Source organism: Phascolarctos cinereus, unplaced genomic scaffold (assembly GCF_003287225.1).
Source record: "Phascolarctos cinereus isolate Bilbo 61053 unplaced genomic scaffold, phaCin_HiC Scaffold_3;HRSCAF=262, whole genome shotgun sequence".
Taxonomy (NCBI): domain Eukaryota; kingdom Metazoa; phylum Chordata; class Mammalia; order Diprotodontia; family Phascolarctidae; genus Phascolarctos; species Phascolarctos cinereus.
Genome location: NW_027555736.1, coordinates 100,866,463 through 100,886,507, shown reverse-complemented (window position 1 = coordinate 100,886,507; position 20,045 = coordinate 100,866,463). Strand labels below are relative to the sequence as shown.

The 20,045-nt window shown below is 40.4% G+C and overlaps 1 non-coding gene across 1 annotated transcript; it reads left to right on the top strand.

Moving 5' to 3' along the window:
- The first annotated feature begins 13,047 nt into the window (after positions 1-13,047).
- On the top strand, positions 13,048-13,154 carry LOC144456460 (U6 spliceosomal RNA). The gene has a single exon (XR_013485547.1). It is a non-coding gene; the product is annotated as a U6 spliceosomal RNA (small nuclear RNA).
- The last annotated feature ends 6,891 nt before the right edge of the window (positions 13,155-20,045 follow it).

Genomic DNA, 20,045 nt, shown 5'->3' with positions numbered 1-20,045 from the left:
TCCAAGTATTTAGTGGTTCATCTTCCCTTTCTTCTCTAACACAATTTAAGATTCAGTTTGGTAGAGTAACTTGGAGTTTGGTAAAGAATAGCAATATGGAAGATGAAAGGGTCACATAAACAGATTATTGTTGTTTAGTCATTTTTTTCCCTGTTGTGTTGGATTCTTTGTGACTCTTTTTGGGGTTTTCTTGGCACAGATACTGGAGTGCTTTGCCATTCCTTCTCCAAATCAATTTACAGATGAGGAAACTGAGGCAAACAAGGTCAAGTGACTTGCTCAGGGTCATATAGCTAGTAAGTATCTGAGGCCAGATTTGAACTCAGGTCTCCCTGACTCCAGGCCCAGAGTTCTATCCATAGAGACACCTAGCTGCCCAGTAAACAGATTGTTAGAGACTTGAAAAAAAGGAAAGGTTATTGAGGGATGGAGATTGAGGAATGGTGTGGAAATGACATTGAGGAGCACAGAATATGCCCAGTCCTCTTCTTAATGCTGTGAGTCAGGGGCAATGGGAGAAAGACTCCAGTAGAGAGGGTAGCAAAAGATGTGCATTCCTCAGAGGAAAGCCAGGTTTTAATTTCAGTGAGAAGTTAGAGGGCTATTGGTTAAAAATGTGGCGGTTGAGAATACAGAAGTTGTTGTTTCCAGTGCAAAATGGAATGGATTAGGAGGAGGGAAGAACATGTTAGAGTGGGCCTAGGCACATGTTCTTTCCTCTGATAGTAAGATCTTTGAAGTCAAGGACAGTTTTCTGTTTGTCTTTGTATTCTCAGGGCCTGGCACATGCCTAGCTCAAAGTAAACCCTTAGTAATTGCTTATTATTCCCTCTTCTTTCTCCTTTATTTGTTTTTGTTTTGGGTTTTTTTGTTTTTGTTTTGTTTTGGCTAGGCAGTGGGGTTAAGTGACTTGCCTAGGGTCACACAGCTAGTAAGTGTCAAGTGTCTGAGGCCAGATTTGAACTCAGGTCCTCCTGACTCTAGGGCCGGTACTCTATCCACTGCACTACCTAGCTGCCCCCTTCTTTCTCCTTTATTGATTAACAGATTGATCAGAATAGGGTAGAAGAACTAGGAAAGGAGGTAGTACAAGTTTGTATCTAAACATAATGAAACTGGATGACAGAGACTGGGAAACTAGTATTGTGACAGATAAATCAGAACAGTATACCTAATCATAAAACTAAATAGTAAAAGACTTGAGGAAGTAATATGCCCCCCAATTTAAAATGAAAATAGAGATGGCTGGCATTTGGACCTGTTTTCATTAGGTCTCAATACCAAGTGTGCTGCTGCCCCGGTCTATGGGGCTTCTGAGTAGGGAGGGTAGCTAACACAAGTCCTCATTCACCCCCAAGACATACTTCTGTCCCCACTAAAGGCAGTTGTAAGTCTTCCAGGGAATATAAGAGGGAGGGATATGTATTTAAGAGACAAGAAGTACACCCTTTCTTTTCCTCCCCAATAACCTCCCTTCCTCGATAATTATGCCCCTTTCTGAAGACAAAAACTGGTTTCTTTGTTTTTACTCCACAGCAACTAGTACAGTGCTGCCCATGCAATAGGCATTCAATCAATGTTGTTGACTGGATGCTTGGTGATTTTTTTAAGTTGTATTTATTTAGTTTTGAGGATGAGGTTTAGGGTCATTTTCCCATGGTTTGGTTCAGTCAATGTGGGTGATGGGGTCAAGATGCAAAGGGAAGCTTTAGAGCTCTGACATGGTACAAAAATTCTTTGTTAGGCCTCTGTTGCCATTTGTGGTGGGAAATAGCATTCCATTCCTTAGGATGGACTCCATCCTAGTCCTCTACCCCCTTTAGGAATCCCTTGGGATAAAAGCCAATTTGTTTTTTCCATTTAGGCTCCCATTACCATTTAACAAAAGCACACCACTGTGCAAGACTCCTGTTGCTCACTGGGGACCAGAAATTATATTCCCCGGAAGGTGACTGTATTTTGACGCACAAACCTTCTAAAGTCAGAAAGCTGTCACATGGAGGGAGCGGGGGTGATTTTCTGGAAAAGGGACATATTTCCGAGTGCTGTAGCCTTGGTACTGTGATCAAAGGCAGAGTCACTGGTTGATTAAGTCAGCAAAGATGCAGTGCTCTGTCACAATTGCTGAAAGGCAAGCGACTTACTAGCCCTTATATGTTGCTACAGTCTGAAGGACTGGTGCTAAAACCCAAACCATGATTAAATAATAATAATAATGGTATAGTTAGAGATATCTACAATTACTCCTCAGCCACCAATCAGCTATATTCAGCTGTTTCAAAGACCTATTATGGTTCATTTCTCAGACCTCGGTAGTGCTGATTGGTACAAGTAGGTCAAGTATTTGATATCCCATCATGGCCTATGGTATTCAATCCTTGTTAATTCTTCATTCCGATGCTGTTCAAATTGTTGAGAGGAGGAAAGAAAACTAAGCAAGCATCTCCTTTCAGAGCCCAGGGAACAGCAAGGGACTCACATCCCCCCCACCGCCTCCTTCCACTTCTCTCCTTCTGTGGTTCTCCGCAGCCGGGTTTTCCACCCACAGTTGCTAAGGAGAGCTGGGTACAGAGGAGCAGGGAAGGTGTCCTGGGAAGACAAATGCTGAATTCGATGGAGTGATGGCTTCAGGCTGATATCCTTCCTCCCCTCCCACCACCTCTTGCCCACCAGTTTTTTTGGAGCAGAAAAAACAAGTTGCTTCACTTTCAAACACTCACTCCCCTTCCTCCAAATTAAAAACCAAGGGGCAAAGTGTATAATTAATTGGGACTCTCTAGTTACCTGGAAATAATCATACATAGCCTTAGTCATAAACAGTGGGGACAAGGTTGGGGAAAAAAAAACCTACCACAATACCAAAAATTAAGTGAAAAGGAAAAAAAAGAGACTGGGGTATGAATAACAAGTTCTCCCTAAGCAAAAGAATTTCATTATCTGGAGGTGTGCCAAAGAAGAGGGGATGGGGGTTGCCAAGCCAGACTCCTGAGGTACTTAATCACACTGTATTTTCTGTTTCTCTTAAGGGAGCCTGATCTAGAAAAATTGCAATAAACTTCATATCACAGCACCCAAAGTACAATCTATCCTGAACTGGCTGACTGAGTAGGTGGTGAGCACTTCACATTTAAGAGACTGCAGCCTCCCTTTGTCACTCTTCCCAGTCCAAAGCATCTGAAATTCAATATAAAGACAAAATCAGCACAGGCCAGAACCTGGTTAATACAATACTGATTTGGCCCCACTACCCTCCCTGGCCTTTTTTCCCAGCCTCTTCTAAGGCCCAATTTGCTCCTGCTCTTAATGAGGCTTAAGAGTGTCCCCCTAGTTTTGTATGTCAGCAACTTCTTTTAGGGATGGGGCAGCCAAAGAGGTGAGGGATCTGTTAATTTATTCAAGACACCTACTCATCAGAATATCAGGTTGGGGATATAAATTTCTTCATTCCTAGTAAAGATCAATGAGTCCCTGACAGATGGGATTTCTGAAATGGCTCCTTTATTTGAGTGTGAAAAAAAGACACAAAAATATCTGCATGTTTGTATCCATTCATAATTGTAGTTTAGTGACAATGTGGAATAATGGATAGATTGCTGGACTTGGCGTTAAGACTTTGGTTTGGATCCTACCTGTGACTGTGGATAGGTCACTTAATCTCTCTCAGTCTGTTTCCTCATCTCTAAAATGGGGATAATAGTAGTACCTATCTCACAGTTTTCTGAGCACAAAATGAAATAATGTATATGATGAACTATGTAAATTCTAAAGCCAATGTGAATGTCAGCTATTGTAATTATTAGTCTTGTACACTTTTCCCAAGCAGTCATCAAGTTTAAATGCCATGTTCATTGCTACCTTCCAGATTGTAATAACCTCTTTTTAAAATTTTAATATTTTATTTTCCCCAATGTAATAACCTCTTGACTAGTCTGTCTGCCTCCAGTTCCTTCCCCCTGTAGATCGTTGTTCATACAGCAGCTAAAATAATCATCAGCAATTGCTTGTTGCCTATGGGATAAAACACAAAATTATATTTATATGGAGTTTCTGGCTCCAAACTACATTTCTAGACTTGGATCATGTTGCTTACCTCCATTCATTCTATGTTCCAGCCATACTGGACTATTTTCCATTCTCATCTTGCATTCTACTAGAATTGTGTGTTTGTATAGACTGTTCATCATGCCTGGAATGCATTTTCACCATATCTCCACCCATTGAAATTTTCTTCCCTCAAGACTTTGCCCAGATACCACCTTCCCTAGGAAGCTTTCCCTCCCTTATCTTCTCCTCCCTCCAGCTTCCTTTTTGTCAGCTCCCTCCTCTGAGCCTCAGTGCTAAAAGCGTTCTCCACCTCCTCAAATTTTCCTAGATCCCTTTGTCCCAATTGCTCCTTGGCCCCTATGTCATTGTGTTGGTATTTTATTTATTTGTGTGCATGTCATATTAATACCTCCCCTAGTACATTGTAAACTTGGTCTAGACTGATGACCTCTAAGGTCCCTCAAGTCTATGATCCAATGATCTTTGAGGGCTGGTACCTTGTCCTCTTTTATCTTTGCTTCCCCAGTGATAAGCACAATGCCTTGCACATCTGTGCTATCGCTTTCTTGATTTCTTTTTGCCCTCTGCCTACTATATAATTAGGATGCACTAAGTAAAAAATGGAGGATGCAGGAGGGAGAGATGCCTTTAGGAACATTTTCTGGGCTCTAAGTGAAGAGTACTTTCCTAGATGAACCTGCCTCCCTGTCTAGTGTCATTTGCAATTAAGAATAAGACCAACCAGGAGAAAATCATGCACCAGGCCAAGAGGAGCCTGTGCTAGGATTCAACAAGCTCCTGTTCGGGCTCTGGTGTTGCCCGTCCAGCACACATATGGCCCGTTGTACCGTTCTGGATTTCTTTGTATGTGTCTTAAGGTTTTATTTGGTTTTCTCCCAGAAATGTGGTTTCTAAGGAGCTGAGAGGAAATGTCCTGTGCAAAGGGTGAAAGCTTCCTAGCACAATGGAATGATGAGTTGGATGTAAAAGTGTCTGCTGTGACTCAGTCTGGCACTAACGATGGTGGGAAGCACCTCTTCTCATAGTATCCTTTCCGTTGGGTGTCACATCAGCTCAGCTACATTCTGTGTGAACAAATAGGATACCTCTCACTTCCTCTGTGAAAGGAACTTGGCATTTGGATGATGTATGAAATCAATCTGCTTTGCAAATCATCATAACCCCACCTTTAGGGTCCTTTCACCTCCTTACCCTTGAGGCCTAAAAAGAAATAAAGAAGGCAGCATCTGAAAGAAAATGGGTTTTCAGTAGGTAATTTTTTTTTCCGGATTTTGAAAATGCAGTCTATCCTATTGATGGGTCATCCCTAGGGCCATAGAGGCACCAGTGTAAGGAATTTGGAGGAAAACTTTGCAGGATGATAAATGTTTTCAGTAGAGGCCTTTCTTTGCCTCTTCCATGTAAGGCTGAACTAAATAATAATAATAATAAATAATGATACAGTGCAAATAACACTTCCCCTGGAGTCAGGAGATTTGGTTCTAATACAAGGCTCTGTTACCAATTTGTTGTGTGACATTGGTCAAGTCACTTTCCCTTTTTAGGCCTCAGTTTCTTCATCAATAAAATAGAGGATTGAATTAAATTATCTCTGAGTTCCTTTCTAGTTCTGTGATTTTTTAAGTTTCTAAAAAGCCCTGCTCCTGTTTTAAAGTAAACCTCCCATTGGCCAACCTTAGTGACTTAAGTACTCAGTCTTCCTAGTGACAACCTCAATGGAAGCCCCGAAACCCAAATAAACAGTGGTTTATGTAAGCTTTAACCAATCCCCCAAGACTATGTACTCTGAGAGTCAGAGAGTGGCTCAGCTTTTGGGTGTTACAGACTGTGGTGACTGAAGATCAATCATCTCAGTCCAGTCAGGAATGTAAAGTATTGGTGTCTAAGTCACAGGAAATGCTCGTTTCAGTTCCTGCTGTGATGTCTCACCACCCCCACAGGTGCTCAATAAGTAATATGTTGTACAGTGATGCTGCTTTTCACAGAGCCTTTGGAAGTGAAGCTTCTGTATGATAAAATTAGGTGTCATAAATCATGGGAAACAATGCTGCTTTGTCCTGTGACACCATTCTTTCTAAGTTACATATATGCAAAGGCAAAAATATTTCTTCACACAACTTCAGTATATCTGAAAACAATTGGAGGTAAGAAGGAAAAACCATTGGCAAACTTATGAAGTTGGCAAATTAATACTGTCAGCTTCCTTCCCCTTTTTCTATCCTTTGACCTCCTCTTTGGTGGTCCTATATTCCCAGTACCCAATGTCCTTCTGCTCTATAAACTCTTTTATTCTTTCAGTTACTCTTTCAGAATAGGAGGTCTAGAATGAGTCATTTATACTTTTCATCATGTAACTCCAAGGCCTCTCTCCCCAACACAGGCCTCTGTGGAACTTGGGAAAAATAACCTGGCCATAATTATAGCTAATGAAAGCCTATTCCTGGATTAGCTTGGGGGGGAAAGTATCTTTCCTATCATCCACAGCTTCTTTCAGGACCTGGAGCCCATCTTTACCTATCAGGTGTCCACCTATCAGGACCCCTCCCTCACATCTCCTTGTCCCTTTCCTCTCTGAACACTGGTTACCACCCTCTCACCTAGCTTCACCTCTTCTCTACCAGCTACCGGACTTCCAAATGTATGTTTTATATTTCCCAAACATTTGATGTAATTTTTATTGCTATTTTTGTATAGTAACCTAACTTTTTCTACCACCACCATTGTCATCCTGGAATTCTTCCATCCCTATGGATCCTCCATCATGTCTATCTCTGCTAATAATGTTTCTGACAAGGAAGTATGTTATTAAATTGCTCATTTCTGCTAAGACGTGTGTAAGCAAATGCCCAATTAGCATCATTAGTTCATTCTGCAAAAACAGAGTGTTGGGTAAAACAACCTTACAGGAAACACTTGGTTCCATAGGATCAATGCTACAAATGTATGACCAGCCAAACATTCCATCAAGGTTTTGTAATGTGACAGCGACGTCTGGTTCTAATGTATTTTCCAGGATATTGGTCAGGGCAATGTTATGCCAAATATATTTGTATCACTACTTCCTGTGTGCAGTTGACACTAGTGACCCACATCAGTGAGGCGTGGGCTTTGTACTTTCTTTCCAGGAATGCAATTGGATTTGATCTAGAAATGCTCTCTTGATCTGACCTCTCTCTGGCCAGTGAAATGCCTGGCCTAGGTGATAGGTGTAATCTTTAACTGGAGCACAGAAGGAAACTAATTTTAGACCCATATAAATATCAAACACATATCCTTGACCTCCTAAGAACTGTGCTCAGTAAATGGTTGAAGTACTGTCAGATGGAAGAGGAACAATGAATTTGTTCTGCTTGGCCCCAGCCCTGTAACAAGCAACAGTAGATGGAAGTTACAGAGAGGTAGATTTAGGCTTGATGGAAGGCCAAAAAAAAAAAAAAGCAAACTGCTTAACAAAGAGATCTATATGAAAATGAGATGGGCTGCCTCAGAAGTTAATGGGTTCATTCTTATTAGAAATCTTTAAGCAGTCTTTAAGGCTGAATGACTATTATAGGAAAATCGTTGATGGAATTCCTGTAAATGTGTGGATTAGACTTGATGGCTTTTGAGATCTCATCCAATTCTATTATTTTCTGAAGTACCATTGGCAGGTTGAATACATTTAAGCAGGGAAGTCTGTGGTGGGATTTCCCTTTCCTCAGGAATAAGGGTAGGGGAAAGCAAAGGAATGAGAATAATTTCAATTTTCCACTCCCCAGCTCTCCCCCTAATTCCTCAACTCATTGAGAAAGAAGCAAAGTACATAACCCCTATCAGATTGCTTGCCATCTTGGGGGTTGGGGGTGGGATGGGAGAGAGGGAGAAAAAATTTGGAACTCAAAATCTTATTAAAAAAAATGAATGTTGAAAACTAACTTTACATATAATTGGAAAAAATAAAATACTACTTAACAAAAAAAAGACAAAAGTTAAAAGGAAAAGAAAAAGAAAGAAGCAAAGTAAAAGAGATGTCTGTGAAATTTACTAAGATCCTCCAAAGAAGAAATGGATTACCCCTACCAATGCCAGAAGGCCTTTCAAGATAGCATAGTATAGTGGAAATTTCACTGGATTAAGAGTCAGGAGACCTGGGTTCTAATAACTGTACTTAAAACATTTTAATTTAGTCAAGTCACCTACTTTAGGCCTGAGTTTCCTTAGCTATAAATTTAAGGGGATTGGAGTACACATTCTATATGGACCCTTTCAGCTCTAAAATTCCATGAAATGCTACCTGTTGTTTTGATGTTGTAGTCTAGAAAAATCCCTTTTTGGCTTGGTAGATCTTAGAATTCCCTGTCCCTTTCCATCTGTTGGATCTATGTTCCCAACAAGAAACAGGATACCCCAGCAAATAGACAGCATGTTAAAGGACAATCCATCAGCCTCACCTTCTGTTTAATATGTTTTAAAACTCAAAGAGGCAGCTGTGAAACCCATCAAGCTAAGAGGAGACACTTCCTGGGTAACTCCCACAGGCTGCTAATCTGCCTGTAAAACTGTTTGCCTCCTGTGACCTATTGCTCAGACATTTTTGACGAACTTTCCTTCCAGCTCACTGGGAACCTGGACTGCAAGACCCGTTCTTCCAGCCAAAGAATCAGACCTAAAGGGGAAGTCAAACAGAGGAGAGAGAGAGATGCCTCTCCTGGGGCTACCACAGCCTGCTTTTTCTCTCACCCAAAAGAAAAACAGCTGGCCCAGATCACAGAACAGCCTTAGAAACAAGATGATGGGCAAAACAAAGGTGTATATCAAATTACCAAATGTTCATGTGTATAAATCTGTTCTTTTTTAAATGCTGCTGAGTATTATGTGAAAGTGAGGAGAACTTCTGAATGGTCCCAAATACCAAAGCAAAGAAAACCACTGAGAGGTGTTTTATTGTTTTTTAATGGTCCCAGATAGGGTATTGTTAAAGGAAGGAATTGTCATCCTGGAAAAAAGAAAGCAGGGACACTGAGGGCCTGGCTGCCTCTGGAAAAAGAAAGGTGGTACATGTGGGAGGCATGGATCATGCATCTTCACTAAGGACCCTCTGAAAGGAAGGACTTTGGGTAGATGTAAAGGAAACTTGGACTGAAAATCTTGTGAAACTCTGGAATGGCAATAATTGAGGAATCACCATGCAATCTGCCAGTACTGTTTTAGTGGCAGAAAAGTGCTACAGTAGATCGAGTTCTGGATTTGGAGTAAGAAAGACCTGAGATTGAATGCTGTCTCAGACTCTTATTAGCTATGTGACTCTGGGTGAGTAACAACCTCTCTAGGCCTCAATTTTCTCATCTATAAAATAGGAATAATAATATACCTACCTTCCCAGGGTTGTTGTGAGGATTAAATGAGATAATATTTGTAAAGCACTTCATAAACCTTATAACACTAGATAAATGCTAACTGTTATTATTATGCATAGGAGTGGGAAGACGGCCTACAAACATGATGGACACAGTCTATCCCGTAGATTTAACTATGTCCCTTGAAAGGGGATTTTAAGTTTTAAGTTAGTTTCATGTAGAAGTCTTATAGGATGTAGGATTTGCTTTAAAAAAAAAAAAAGGAAACAGAAAATAAGTCTTGATGAATTCAGATCACTGGGTAATTTGAGTTAAGGTTGCTGAATGGAAGAGGGGGTAGTCAGCTGCTGTTTTGAGCCAACTCTTGTTTGTTGTCTAGGCATCAACATTAGAATGTAAGCTCTTTGAGTACGGATTGTTTCATTTTTTCTAGAGAATTCTATTGTATTCCCAACTCCTAGCACAGTGCATGGCACACAGTAGGCACTTAATAAATGCTTGTTACTTGAAGACCGATGTGTCAGGCCTACTCTCTGCCCAACGCTACAGCCTGAGATCAGTGATTATTTCAAAATTCAACACCCATCATCTTTCCCACGGTCAAGAAAATTGGCATGTCAGCCACATTGACCAATCCTCAAATTACAAGAGAGTTTAAAGTTTCTTTTGAATCCTTTATTCAGTATAGAACTACATTAAAAGAACCAGAGAAAGGCTTCCAGCATGTTGAGCTGACCCCCTCAGTAGAGGATTTGCCAAAAGACTTAGATAAGAATTTTGTTAGATAAGATGTGAATGAATTGGTATCAGCACCATTAGACGCATGTACCCTTATCTAAGGGATCTTTAGTCAATCAAAGTACAGAAATATTTAATGAGAATATAGCACAATCCTATTCAGCATGGCAAAGGGAAAGAATCAACAACAGGAAATTATAGTATTAATATTAAAATAGGAAATAAAGAAAACATTTAATTCAAAAGACTCCAACTGCCTGACAGTGACAGATGGAAGCACCATATATTGGCTGGCGTAATTTTTCTATCACCCATGTAGTTTGGTTTCATACAAAGGAAGAAAAGAAGAGGACCAAGAATAGAACCTTGGTGAATGCCCACATTTAGGGGAGCAAAAAAAAGCAAAAGGAATCATCAGAGCTAGGGAAGGAGTGAAGACAGAGGTAGGAGGAGACGGGATAGTGCAGCGTCACAGGAGCTGAGGGGGTGTTTAGCAATGAAGTCACTGTCAAATGCTTGAAAGAGGCTGAAGAGGAGAAGCCTTGAGAAAAGGCTTAAGTGCTGTAAAGTTTAACTATGTTACCCCTACAGCTCAAAAAGCTTAGGCCCTTCACAGTACTGCTCCAGTCCATCTTTCTAGGCTTTTTACAAATTATTCTCCTTCATGCACTTTATTTGTTGTTATTTTATCCCAACAAAAATCAGTTAAAATGAGCACTTTTGTATATGCCATAGAATAGAGTGGGTTGTCCAGGAAACTGCAGATTTCTTTTATGTACACAGCTTACTTTTCTTTTAGATTATATAATAATAAATTCAACATGTTACTTTCAAAGCTGTCCTACTTATCTGTGACTCCTTCTAGCCTTCTCTTCTGTACGTTTCAAAAACGTGTTTCAATAACCTTTTCTTTCTTTTCTTTTTTTTTTCAAGGGAGGGGTAGGTATCCTTAACTTTCCTTTCCCTTCCCATTTTCAATCCCCAATTGAGAAAAATAAACAAAACCTTTGCAACAGATTTATACAATCAACAATCCAGTGGGAGACATCGAAGATGCCTGAGGGAGGTTGAATCAAAAAAGCAGCATCTCAGAGGGCATACAACAAAGACAGAGTAGAGGGGGACTTAACCATCATTGAAAATAATAGGGAAAGAGAAGAAAATAAGTAGAAGCACAGATAAATTTTGATTTTTGGAGGAGGGGAATGGAGGTAGTTCATATTCAGTAACTTAGATCTTTGTTAAAATAGGGAATAAGTTCATCAGCTAAGAGCAAGGTGAGCAGGGCCAGGGTCTGGCCTTGAAAATAGTGGAAATAGAGACCACCACATTTCCACTTGTGCTACAGAGAAAAAAAGGTAGGAGCTTTGACAACCCACAATTTCTTTCTGTCTTTGGGCCCTGCACTATTAATCAAGGTTCCTTTTGCAAATTTCAGCAACTCTTCTAAAGCGGTATTCCCTGTCTTAGGGTCTGTGGACCAGTGCTGGGAAAGAGAGGAATGATATTTGGACCCTCTATGATGATTTCCAATTTGACCACCGTCAAATGCACGTGCTGGCTCTAGACTCCTTTCACCAAGAGCATTACTAAGCCTCTTCTTTTAAAACAATAAATAAAACATGCTCCTCTCACTTCTTTTCTTCCTGCCCACTCAGCTAATTAAACCAAAGAGGCTTAGGCTTGTTTACCAACTCCTGAGTCATCTGCTGATGGCCACTTTCAGAGACAGAATAGGAGGGCAGGGCTTTCCCTATATCAGCTGTTCTCTTCTGCCACCTGCTTCCTTCTTCCTCCTCCTCCCTCCAAACTACCCCAGCACCCCAGACAAATTTAGATTTTTTTTTTCAGGAGTAGGACCTGAGACATCATGGTATAGTTAAGAGGCAGGCACCGCATAGTGAGGGGGAAAAAAAGAGCTTTTCTTAGAGTAAGAAGATGGGTGTTCCACCAAACTGATGCTTTCTAGCTGACCTTGGGGACAAGGTATTTGATCTTTCCAGGCCTCTGTTTCTTTTTCTACAAAATGGCTTTATTTATGAGGAAAGTACTTTTCAAATCTTCAAGGGCCATATAAATGTGAGCTATTTTTATCATTTTCGCCTGGAAAGCAGAAGCCGGCCACATCCAGCATAGCTCTCAAAACTTTGCAAGGCCTCAGTCTGGCCAAGTGTGCTGACTCCTGTGTCTGATAACTCCAGAGCTACCGTGGCCTGATTATGTGACAGCATAGGTTAGTAGGCTTTAAAGAATAAAAAAGACACCAGGCTGAAAAGTAACAAGGCTAAATGGACCTAAATAAAAATGTAAAGAGAAGTGAAAGTTATAACTCTCATCCTTGGTGCTAAAGTTGCTAAAGAAACCTTAGCTGGCTAATGTCTCTGGTGCATGGTGGGAAGCCCGAAGGAAACCATTAGAGAGCTGGCGCCTCTCTCAGATTTGCAAATGTTCTGGGTCCCCAGCAGCAAAGGAGAGAAGCATTGTAGAATAGAAAGAGCCTGGCACTTTGAGTCAGAAGACCTGGATTCTAGTGTCAATTCTGTCTCTAACTTGTGGGGTAACCTTAGGAATTCATCTCCTCTCTGGGCCTTCCTTTCCGCATTTGTAAAATGAAGGGGTCAGACTGAAAGGAAGCTAAATTATGCTGAGGAATTGCAGTGTTCAGTATTGGCCTCCAGAAAAGAGATGTGGAAGTACCTGTCTGCTTTTGGTAGAGAGGTGAGGGACTAGGGGTACAGAATGCTACACACACTTTCAGACTTGGTTGGTTTCATTTGTTTTCTCTGTGATAGTATAGGAGAGTATAATATCTAGAAATGAGTGTGATATAAAAAGACATCTACTTACTAGCTGTGTGACCCTGGGCAAGTCACTTAACTCCAATTACCTTAAAAAAAAAGACATCTAAGTGCTCGCTTAAATAGCTCATATAGTACAATTGGAATGCTACAGAGAACATTAGCATGACCCCTGCACAAGGATGGCACACATATTCATGAAGCATTCCATATTTTTTAAAGGTATCCATAAAAAAATTTTAATACAAAAATTGAGGGGAGGGAGGTCTATATTAGATAATGTTCTAAAGGTCATTCTGGTTCTAGTGGTCTATAATTTTATATCACCCTAGGATTTCTGAAGCACTTGGAAAAATTTTCTCTCTAAGGTCCCCCTCTCATCCCCATAATAGTATACTCTCCTACCTCCAGGCCCCTGCTTACCCCTCTGCTAGAATCCCACTGCTCCCCTCTGCCTATCCAAAGCCTAGCACTCTTCAAGGTCCAGTGCATGTTTTGTTCCCACCTTGAAGTTTTCCCTAAACCTTCCTAACTCACAAGGATCTCTTCCTCTTTTGAGCTTTCATAGCGCTCATCTTTACCACTCATTCAGCAATTAGTCACGTTTATTGTAATGTCTTGTGGTTTGGGTTTTTTGGGATTTTTTTCTTGTTTAATTTTACACGTGTTTAATTTTGTATGTTTTTCTCACACAGCCACATGCTACTTCAGGCCCTAGTTACCTCTCACCTGGAGTACTGAAGTAACCTTCTAATTGGTATCTGTGCCCCAAGTCTCTCCCCTGGTCCCATACAGCTGCCAAAGTGATTTCCCTAAGGCAAATGCCTGACTATGTCACTAGCCTACTCAGTAACCTACTTGCCTATATTTGGCTTTTAAAGCCCTTCACAGGGGGCAGCTAGGTGGTTCAGCAGATAGAGCACTGGCCCTGAATTCAGGAGGACATGAGTTCAAATGCGCCTCAGACACATAACACTTTCTAGCTGTGTGACCCTGGGCAAGTCATTTAACTCCCCTGACTGCCTCACCAAAAGCAATAAAATAAAATAAAGCCCTTCACAACCTGGCCTCGAATTACTTTTCCAATCTCTTAGTAAATGTACATATTTCTCCTGCCCACACAGCAGGATCCCACCAAACTGGCTTTTCCTCTGTTTTACACATGCAATGCTCCATTTCCCATCTCCCTGCCTTTGTATTAGCTATTTGCCATGCCTGAAATGCAATCTCTTCGAATCTCTACCTTATAGAATCTTTTGCTTCTGTGAAGACAGAGCTCAAGCATTACCCTCTGCAGGAAACCTTTCCTAATCCCCCTACCTGCTAATGCCCTCCCTAACCACCTTGCATTTATTTTGTATTCTCTTCATCGATAAGCATTTATTAAGCTCCTACTATGTTCTAGGCACCATACTAAGTGCTGGGGATACAAAGAAAAGCAAAAGAAAACCCTTGCTCTCAAGGTCAGAGGCATTAAAATCAGGGAGGATTAGAAAAGGATTCTTGTTAAAGGGGAGAATTTAACTGAAACATAAGAGAAGCCAGAAAAACTAGAAGGTGGAGATGAAGAGGGAAACAGCTCCAGGCATGAAGGACTGCCAGAGTTGGGAGATGGAGTGTGATGTGGGAGGAGCAACAGGGAGGCCAGTATCATTGTCATTCTGTATATGCCAAGAGAGACAGAGACAGAGGGGGTGGAGTGGAGGCAGGAGGAGAGGAGGAAGTAGGGGGGAAGGCGGCATGACATAGTAGATAGAGGTGGCCTAAGGCCAGGAAGACCTAGGTTCAAATCCTGACTCTAGCATATACTACCTCTGGGATCCTAGGAAAGCCAATGTTACGGGCAACTTGCTAAGACTACAAGTTCCAGAAAAGGTGCCAACTTGCATTGGTAGAGAGAGTTTACTCACCCCAGATTTCCCTATATCAGTGAAATCACAGGTCTAGTCCTCATTCCTATCCCTATGTTTATATATGTTCATGTTGTCTCCCCTGGTGGAATATAAGCTCCTTGAGAGTAAGGAATATTTCATTCTTTGTCTTTATATCCCTTTTGCCTAGCACAGTGACTGGAACATAGGAGGTACTTATTAAATATTTGTTAGTTGGTTGATTGATCAATTGAATCCGACAGTATATGCAGCCTCTGCTCTGATAGTCTCTCCTAACCTTGGAAAGAAGGAGAGAGATGCACCTTCTCTCTTTTGAAGGGTCAGGCTTGATTATTATCATTTTACAGATTCTGTTTTGATTATTTTGTTATCGTTATTCCCATTTATACTGTTGTAGACACTGTGTTTATTGCTTTCCTGGTTCTGCTTACTTCATTCTACATCAGTTCATGTGTCTTCCCATACTTCTCTTTATTTTTCATATTCCTTGTTTCCTGTGATGTGGTAATAATATGTTGCTAGTGAGGTTATGAATTGGCCTGGCCATTCTAGAAAGCAATCTGGAATTTTTCAAAGAAAGTCAATATAATTTCCATAACCTTTGACTCAGAGATTCCTCTGCTAGGCATATATTCTGAGGAGGTGAGTAACCAAAAAAAAGTACCATATCCCCCTAAACATTTATAGCAGTTCATTTTTATAGTAGCAAAGACTGGAAATAAAATATTTCCCCATAGTTTGAGGAATGAATAAATAAGTTATAGAAAATGAAATAATGAAATATTGTTGCACTGTAAGAAACAAATATGATGAATACAGAGAAATATAGGAAGACTTATATGAACTGATGCAAATTGAAGTAAGCAGAACCAGAAAAACAATATACACAGTGACTACAACATTGTAAATGGAAATAATGACAACAAAATAATCAAAACTGGATACTGTGAAGTTATAATAATCAAGGTTGGCCCTTCAAAAGAGAGAAAGTGCCTGTTCTTCCTCCTTTCTAAGGTTGGGGACCACAGTCGTGCAAATGGCAATAATAACTGCAGCCAAACAATCAAAACTGAATGCTGTGAAATTATAACTACTTAGCTTGAACCCAAAGAGATATGAGAAGACATGTACCTCCATCACCATTTCTTTTCAGAAGCAAGGGACTATGGGTGTGGAACATTGCATCTATTGTCAGACTTTTTTTTCCATATGTTGGCTAGTTTTGCTAAACCATTTTTTTCCTCACTTAAACATTTTTTTTGTTATAACAAAGATGACCCTCAAGGAGTAGACTAAGAGGATGTAGGTCTTGTAAAAACAAAAGTGATCAACAAAAAAAATTATTTAAAAAAATAAATTCCTATAGCTGCCTATTACTTGGATAGCTCTTAATGGCCTTCAGAATCATGTTTTAATCTAGCTTTCCAGGTTTATTGTACATTATTCCCTCTCACATATTCTCAGTCTAGCCAGACTGGCCCTCTTACTATTTGTCATAGAGGACACTACATATATGTTGGAGTTCCATGCTTTTCCACAGGCTCATGCTCAGAAGGAGCTCCCTCCTCACCACAGCCACTTAGAATCCCTAATTTCCTAAAAGAAAAAAAAAACGCTTTTGTCCTGTGTCTTTTTCACATAACCTCATCTGCTTGTGCATCCCTTCCCTCCCCACTCCCCACAACCTGCCAGGGGGAAAGAAAAACCTTTTCTATTAGTTTTTATCCACACTTTATATGTGCATGTTATCTACTCCTATAGAATGTAAGCTCCATGAGGGCAAGACCAGTTTTCTTTTTTTTCTCTGTGTCTCCAGGGCCTGGCACATAAAAGATGCTTAATAAATTATTGATTGATTAATTGGTAGACTGTAAACCCCCTTAATGACAGGTCTTGTATCATATTTCATTTTCTTTGTAATCTCCAACAACCACAGCCAGCACAAAGTTCTACATAATAGGTAGGTGATAATATCACAATTTTTTAAAGCAGTGAAGAGTCAGTGGGGAATGTAGACTTTGCTACAGGCTGATTCTTCAACTATTTAATTTGCTTCTGAGTCTGGGAACAATGACAAGAGATAGCTAAAAATTCGGTCTTACCACATTCTCTGGAAGAATTTGGTTTCTTCATAGTGATAACTGAGGTCTACAGTTTCAGTTTCTATGAATACAACAAGCTTACTATAAGGGTTATAAAAAGGATTCCATAATACCTCCTCCATCTATTTATAACACAGCAGAGAATAAGGAAGTTAAAAAAAAAGTGAGGTAATCAATCAACAACCATTTATTAAGGGCATATGAGGTGCTGCACACTGGTATGCCCAGCGTTTTGTATCCCAGTCTAGATAAAAAGAAAAAAATACCAACAACAAAACAATCCTTGCCCTCGAGTGTATTACATTCTAATGGGAGAGAAAAATCTATAAATAGGTCCATACAAGATACTTAAAGAACAGACAGAAAGTACTTTTAGAAGAGATGGCATTAGCAGCTGGGATACAGGAAAGCTTCTTGCAGAAGTGAGATTTGGGCTGAGTCTTAAAAGGAAGCCAGGTAAGCTGAGTCAGAGGTGAGGGGGAATCTAGGGTGTAAGGACATATGTTATCTATACATCTCAGGCCCTCAGCACATCACAGTTTATACCAGTATAATAATTTATACCCATTTTGATGATCCCTAAATCATCAAAAAGAGATTCAGTTATGTACTGTTTAAGAAGGTACATAAAGGCCCAATATATCTTAGATACATTTCCCATTTGGAGAGCAATTTGTAATTATGTCCACAGAGTTATAAAACTGTGCATACCCTTTGACCTAGCAATGCCACTGCTAAGTCTGTTTCTCAAGGTGATCAGGAAAAAGGGAAAAGAATCTGTATGTTCTCAAGTATATATAGCAGCTCTCTTTGTTGTGGCAAAGAATTGGAAATTAAGGGGATGCCCATTAATTGGGGAAAGGCTGAATAAGTTGTGGTATATGATTGTGATGGAATACTACTCTACTATAAGAAATGATGAGCAAGATTCTTTCAGAAAAACATGGAAAGACTTGCCTGAAATAATTCAGAGTCAACCAAGCAGAACCAAAAGAATGCTGTATACAGTAACAGCAATATTGCTTGAAGAGTAACTTGTGAATGAGTAAGCTGTTGTGAGTAACATGATCATTCAAATCAATAGTGAAGGACTTATCTACTTCCAGAGAAGGAACTAAAATATGACAGTATGTATTCTGTGGTTCCATATATATATACACACATACATGTACACATATACATATTTATATTTATATCAAATGTTAGCCTTCTCTAGTGTGAAATGTGGAGGGAGGGAGGGAGACAACTTGGAATTCAAAATATAACAAAAAATATATGTGTGTATTATACATGTATATACATTTTCATAAAAATATATTTCCCATATCTAACTACCTATTAGACATTTTGAATTGGATATCTTATATCTTTTTTGGGGGGGCTAGGCAATGGGGTTAAGTGACTTGCCCAGGGTCACACAGTTAGTAAGTGTTATGTGTGTGAGGCCAGATTTGAACTCAGGTCCTCCTGAATCCAGGGCCAGTGCTCTATCCACTGCGCCACCTAGCTGCCCCCGATATCTTATATCTTAATAAACATATCTAAAACTAAATTCATCTTTTTTTACTACAAACCCTTCCCTCTTCCTAACTTCACTATTACTGTTGGTGACACCACCATATGCCCAAGCTCACAACCCAAGTGTCATCTTTGAAATCTCACTCTCTAGAATCACCGCCCCCCATCATATCCAATCAGTTGCCAAATCCTGTAGATATTACCTTTGCAATACCTCTTCTATGCATCCTTTTTTCTTCTCTGACACTGCCCCCCACTCTGGTGCAAGCCCTGATCACCTCACACCTCAACTATTACAGTAGCCTGCTGATTTGACTCCATGCCTCACTCAGCTGTTGGATTGATCTTAAAGTGTAGGTCTAAACATGTCTTACACAAAGACTCTCGCTCTCTCTCTCTCTCTCTCTCTCTCTCTCTCTCTCTCTCTCTCTCACACACACACACACACACACACACACACACACACACACACACCCCATGTAATTAAATCCAGTGTCTTCCTATTGCCTCCAGGATCAAATATAAAATCCTCTGTTTTGTTCTTGAAGTCTTTCATAGCTTTTCCCTTTCTTACTTTTCCAGTCTTCTGATACCTTATTACCCTCCAAGTTCTCTGTTATCCAGCTACACTGGCCTTCCTGCTGTGCCTCCCATACAATACTCTGTCCTCTGACTCCAACTGTCTTTTCACTGGCTCTTCCCCCATGCCCAGATCTCTCTCCTTCCTCATCTCTACCTCTGGTTTCCTTGGCTTCCTTCAAGTCTGCCAGGAGGCAGACTGAGCATTCTTTGAGATACCAGAGATCCTTTGCAGTGTTCACATCCTGAACTTGGAACTCTCTGCTGTGCCAGTGACCATACAACTGACTTAAGCAGGTTCATACCAGCTCTAACAGACAGAACTAGCACAAGTATCCTAGTTCTGGGACCTTGGGGACTTTTCAGCCTGACCCTCTTCCTTGTCCTATGTACCCTGATTTCTATGTACTCATGATTTCTGTGAAACAACCCCTTCCCGGGAAAATCAAAGCCAAGGTGGCAGTACCTGATTGGGCCACGAAACAGCCATTCCCACCCAGTTTTGTGGTTTCTTTTTGTCTTTATAATCTGTGCAGCCTAACCCCAAAGTGAGCTTTGTTCCAACTGCAGCTCCACATGCATACCTCCAGCTTGGGAGAAATAAAACATGCATATAACCTAATTTTGTTGTCTTTCTTAGACTGAACTCTATGGTTGACACCTCTGAGATCATCTCCAGCTTATCTTGTATGTCTTATTTATACATAATTGTTTACAGGCTGTTTTTCCCCATTATACTGTCATCTCCTTGACAGCAGGAACCTTTTTTTTTTTTGGCCTTTCTTTGTATCCCCAATGCTTAGGACATTGCCTGGCACACAGTAGGCACCTAATAAATGCTAGTTGACTTAACTTGTTGAGAAAATTTCCCTCTCAAATACTTAAAGCAAATTTTGATGCTAGGAGAGGTAAATGCTCAGCTGTCCTGAATATGTGGTTATTTGAGGGAATTCATTCCTTGAGGGTTCCAGACACCTAAGATTTTAGTGCAAAGGATATAATTCCTACCCTCAAGAA